This window comes from Phaethon aethereus, assembly GCF_964289735.1.
Source record: "Phaethon aethereus genome assembly, chromosome: 3".
NCBI lineage: Eukaryota > Metazoa > Chordata > Aves > Phaethontiformes > Phaethontidae > Phaethon > Phaethon aethereus.
In genome coordinates, this window is record NC_138576.1 from 111,078,067 (window position 1) to 111,084,066 (window position 6,000).

The following is a 6,000-nucleotide window of genomic DNA, read 5'->3' on the forward strand; positions in this document are numbered from 1 at the left end:
AGCCGAGTTAGTTGGCTACACCTCATCCCCTCAAGCAGGAGAGGAAAGCAGAAGGTTTCCAAAAGGTCTTTTTTTGCTATAAAGCTTCAGCAGAGGTGGTGGTTAGCAGCAGGTATGAAGGGCTGGGGTGGGAGGGCTGCCCTGGCCAGTCATGCACGCCCTGTGCCTTGACACACTCGCCTGCAGCATCGTAACACCACTCACCTGCCTCCCAGGGCTCTGGGAGACTTCGTTAACTTCATCACAACCCCCTGCTTTAGGAAGGGGTTGGCTAGACTGGTGCTCTATGAACAGTAGCGTTGATTAATACCATTAACTCCCAAATTGTGGTCAATGCGTAACTAAGGTCAGAGCCTTGCACGTAGTTAACGCTTGCTTACAAAAAAAGGCAGCCCTGTCCACTCCCCCCGGCACAGGCCCGCTCGAAAGAAGGCCCCAGCACGGATGCTACGGGTGGTCCCTTTGGTCCCAAACCACCACGGTGGTCAGGGTTAGCCCTGCGCCACTGCTGGGGTGGCACGAGTGCTGCCCGGAGCTGCTGGGCTCAAACGCCGGGGGAGCAGCGCCACGTGGCCCTCACCCACAGCCCTCAGAAATCATACGGGTGCAAAACATCATTTTCATTCAAGGATGCAGAGGAGGAAGCTCACTACGCGTCCCTCACCCCTTGCGTGAGCAAGCAAGGCCAGTTCCAGCAAGCTCTCCCTTCTCCTTTCATTAGTTTCAGGCATGAAAATGGTTTCCTGCTTCCATCAGCTTTTCCTGATAAAGTAATTAATGTGCCTTCCTGCAGAAGGAATACTGATCGAGAAGTAAAGCCATTGCCTGGAGAGAGCTGGGCTTCCAAGGAAGTGCTAATTAGTCCCTGCTTGAGAAATCTGGTTAAAGCAAGTGAGCAGGTGTTGCTAGAAATTGGAAATAATCTGTACAAACATGTTCTTTCCTATGTGACAGCAGAGCTAATTGCACCTCCTTGGGTCACCACTCCGTTTTACATAATATCTCTCTGTCGAAAGTGTATTACCACCCGGCGCTGGCTGCCAGATGAAACACTTCAGCACTTCGTGTCAGCGGTGAATTAACCCCTCCTCCCATGGCGGCTTGAGAGGAAGGACAGTGCTACCCACCCCTCTTGCTCCGAGGACAGGGAGAACATCTCACATCTCCCTTCGGGCGTGCGCGGCACCGTGCCGTCGCCAGCAAGTTTTGATCTTGCTTGGTGCCAGCACTGGAAGGGCTTATGGATGGTTGTGTGCTATGTCCCGCTTCATGGCGTGCGATCAAAGCTTTGCAACCTCCTGGAAAACCAGAATGTCCCTTGGGGGAAGGTGATGATTGACACACTGAGAGGGGACGATGCTGCAGCAGCAAGAGAAGTAATCACAAAACTGATTTGTTTTTATGTAAGATGTCTCACGTGCAGGCTTTCGCAGGTGCAATGGTCTCTGCATTGGCTGGATCTCAGGCTGGTGTGAGGTGTCCGTGCACATCTGAAAAGGTGGAACCGAGAAAAATGGAAAGCGATCGCGCAGTGCAAGCCAGCACAGGAGGCAAGCAGCCGGCTGCGGGTTTATTTGAACAGGAAGAATTTCATAAGCACCCTCCCAAGATGGAGGTATGTCTGCGTTACGTAGCAAGTGTCACGCAATCTTAACTCCTGGTTTGCACCACATCTGTAGGGGCAGACGGGGACCCAATGCAAACGGTGTGGACAGAGAGACGTCCGCGAGTCGCTGCCCGACCCGGGAGACGTGCGCAACGCCCTGGACCTCAGTTCGCTGTTGCAGAGGAATGCACGGATGTGTCGGTAATGAGGTTGTGATAAATCAGCTGAATGCAGACAGAACATGCTCCCGACAGCGGGCTGGCCGTGGGTTGTTTCAGCCCGAAGGTGAAACGCAAGCCCTGGTAGCCCTAGTGCCCCACAGGTCCAAGGAACAGAGACAAATTCTCGATATATTGCAGGATAATGTGAATTTTGGCTCCGCTTCAGCAGTCACAGTGCAGGCTGAACAGGTGAGAGCTTTCAGTAAAACCCCGTGCGTTTAGCCAGCCCGGGGAGCTTTCACAGAAAGTCCTTTCCCCAAGGGCAAAACCTGCTCCCGCTCCCACCACCGAGCCACCTTTGTCCCCGCACCGCTTTCCCCCGCCACGGGCGCTTACGGCCGTGCCTGCGGCCAGTCCTCACCGGCAGCTGAGCCCAGAGCCTCCATGGCGGCAGCGTTGCTGCCGCGGGACCGGCGGCAGGGCTGCGCTCCTCCACGCTGCAGCTGCCCCTGCAGTTGCTCCCAGGTCTCCTCGTCCCAGCAGCTGAGCACAGCCCGGCTGGATACGGAGGGAAAGGGAGACGGACCCCCTTCATCACGCCGATTCCAGACATACTGCCCGACACCCACCCCCTCAAAGAGGGTCCGCAAGGGCTCAGCTCGTTAGAGCGGGGATCACGCTGGGGATGAAGTGGTGAAAGCGTAATAGGAGCTGGTATTTAAGGCACTGGGGTGAATTGTATCCCTCTAGAAATGCTTGGTTTGGGTCCTGTTTTCCGCCCCTGCCCCCTGTTAACCGCTTCAGAGTCCAAGGGGGAACGTGCATTATTTGCCACAGCTGATCCTTCTCCAGCCGTGGGAGAGCCCACACTCATGCTCAGTTTTTCCTAAAGCCGCTCCTGACTCCAGCTCCGCACCCACTCGGAGCTATCAACTTCCATATCGGAGGGACTGACGTGGCCCTAGAATTATAACGTCTGATTACCTGGTCTGTTAACACGCATCAGGCAGAACAATGGTGATGTTCCCGTTCCTGAGATGGGGAGCAGAGATACAGAAGCAGTAAAACATTTCACCACTGAAGTCTTTGTCAGGGCAGGGGCTTAATGCTCCACTGTTGCCCCATCATCCCTTTTCAGTCAGGGATGTCCCCATCCTTGATCCCACGGAGGTGGGATGCAAGCGTCTTAGTATGAGAACAGAAGTGTGTCTTCCTCTCTCAGATGGCCTGTTGCGCCCTGGAGACATGTCCTTCCTTCAGCTTTCTCTTCTTTCAGTCTCAGTAGGTCTGTCTGGTTTGATCTTTTCTTGTAGACCACGTTCCTAGTACAAGGTTTCCCTTTTTCATAATATCATTATGATGCTGACTCATGTCGAATTAAAGTTCAAGTATTATGCAGGAGCCTTAGAAATGTCATACCTGAGACATGGGAGCTGGCTCCAGTCTGGAGACTGCTGCAATTCAGGCCTCTCCCAGCCATGACGCTGGCTTTAAAAATAAATCTTGTGGGTTAAAATACCTTGGATACACCTTCAGGTTTCTGAGACACTTAGGTCGAAGCTGCTAAGGCTGGTTATGTGATCATTTTGTGTAAGTGAAAGCTGAGATTCGTTATTCAAATGACACCTGAAGATGGGATTTTAAGCAAGTACACACATTTCGTAGGGCTTCTAATAAGATGCCTCCACTGCCAGGCACTTTAAAGTCCGCTGCAAGGAGTGGTCATCGTACATGACTCACTCTAGCCTCAAGGCCCTACTTTATCTGTAGGTGACCTAATGGCTATGGCAATGGTGGAGAAACCTGGCCAGAAGCATCCAGGGTTCTGTGCTGCTGCACGGCGTGACTCTCCGGATGTCCTGCCTTCGTAACATGGGGCAGGGATGGTGAATATAAATCTGAATTAGCTCAGCTTAAGAGATGAATGACAGAGTACAGGCTCAGCAAAGCTTATGTGAAGAGTGCTTTTGGGCAAGTCCATGGCTCCTACTGCTGCCGGTGTGCGTGTGCACGACACCGCGTGAAGCTTTCTGCTTACCAGCTCCTCCTGCCCCTTAATCCTGCAGTGGCTCCTGTTTGCTGCATGGCCCTGGGGTCTGCTGGTGCCCAGAGAAGAGCTGGGAGCCAGACTGGACTGGTTTTGGCATCGGTGAGGGAGCAGATCGAGGAGCAACCCCGCTGCCTGTTATGACTGCAGAGGCAGATGAAATAAAAGCACACCCTCTCTTGCTCTGACAGCCACCGTCCAGCTGCAAAGTGTGCTTTTCTCCTGCAAACAAAACCTCTCTCCTCTGCCATCTCCGATGCTGCTTCAGTTTGCAAAGAAAGGCTGCTAATGTGCTCACCCGTTGACAGAGCGGACTTGCGGGGTAGTTTATGGCACCTCCCGTGCTCTCAGCTCAGAGCTGTAAAACAATATTCGCTGTAGCTACTGTGCAGGGCTTGGCTAGTACAGCCACATCCAGAAGTATCCAGCAAGAAAAAAAATGAAGCTATTAAAAACACTCACAACACAAGCCAGGAAACATCTTATTATAGATCTTGGTTTGAAGAAGGGAAATTAAAAACCCATACCCACACTCAGCATATGCCCAGCTATATTTGTCTGATCCATTTATTATCTTAGCCAATGCAATTTCAGTGTTGCACTACTCCAGTCTTTCACGCTAAAAAAAACCAAACCAACCCAACGCACAAGATGCCGTCGCTGGTTTACAGCTGTGCCCTATCCTGTTTCTCTGAACACTTGCTGATTTGGCATCAGCACAATACCGAGGAAAGTGGAGGGTGGGGGCTGGGATGTGACTGGAAGATGTGGATCGCAGTGAAACAGGCGTTTTCTGTATTTATAGCATCGCTCTGTCGGAAGGGCATCAATTTGTTTGTGCGCTGGTCTTTAAAGTTGTGGTGGAGAAGGCATCATTTTGAATGGGTTCCTTCACTGAAGATGTACCTCGTGCATGCATTTCTCAAGCCTCAGAATTGGAAATAAAAGCTCTGGCAGTGACGCAGCAGGCATACAAAGTCAAATATGCAATGGAAAACATTACAGTTCGGTTAGTTATTGCTCCCATAGTGCAAAGGCTGGAAATTGATGCTGCAAGTACTTTATGAAGAAGTAGAAAGCTTGGTGCTGGATTAAAGAAGCGTGCATGTTCGTGGGTAAGCATGGAAGAAACCCGGCCATGTTGTAGGCTGAGATTCTCCAAAGGTAACTGCGGGTGTAGCCATGCCGAAATCACGGGTGAGCCCACCTCCTCCATGGGAGAAGTGCCACAAGAGTGCTCCACGGTGTTTCGGTGGGAGGGAGGCCATGCTGCAGCCGTGCCCCCGGGGCAGGTTCGCACCAGCCTCTCTTGCACAGAACAGATGCTGAAATGTCGCAACTTCAACATGAGCTGGAAGCACTCTGTTGGCTGGAATGGTTTGGGTAGCTACTTCTGTGTCCTCAATGCAGCAAGCTTATATGGGGCTCTGCAACACTCATTTTTATTAATAGCCTGGATGTCCTGAGCATTTTTCTTTTTTGGTTCTCATGAGTTATTTTCACTGCACAGCTTCCCATGATCACTCAAATTTGGGAGCTGATTAGACCAACTGGTGGGATAAGTCCCCACAGATGAACCCACACCCAGAGAATCAAGAGTGTGTCTATAAAAAGTTAGGAACGTGTGCGTGGCATTGTGGGTACAAATAAGACTCAGCACGTATCTGCCTTTCCTCTGCCGAGAAAAACTCATTCGGTTACGTGGAGTTTTAAATGAAGACAACGCTGTCCACTTTTGATGGTACCTGGCCCTCAACTAGCACACCTTGAGCAAGCACTGAAGGTATTACTCAATGCGGGTAAAGGAATTACATTCCCATGCTAGTTCGGTTTCCCGTTTGTAATGAAGTGCTAGGGCTCAGATCTGTCCCTGACTTTCTATTGCATGAAAATCCGCCCTCTTTAAAGACTTTAAACATCCTAGGGAAGACATTGCGCAGGGATAGAAAGTCCTCTCAGGTGCGATTGGGGTAAATGGGTTCACTTTATCCCTACAACCTGCCTAGGCAGAGATGTAGAGTTGCACAGTTACAGCAGTGATGTTAAATGCCTATGGTGACATCTTGGTCCTGTAAAAATCAATAGCAAAACCTTCTTGGATCCTCAACTCTATTCAGGCTGTGGAAACAGTGAATTGTGCAGAAAAACCTAGTGTTAGACAAGACCTACAGGAGTCAGTGCTCACT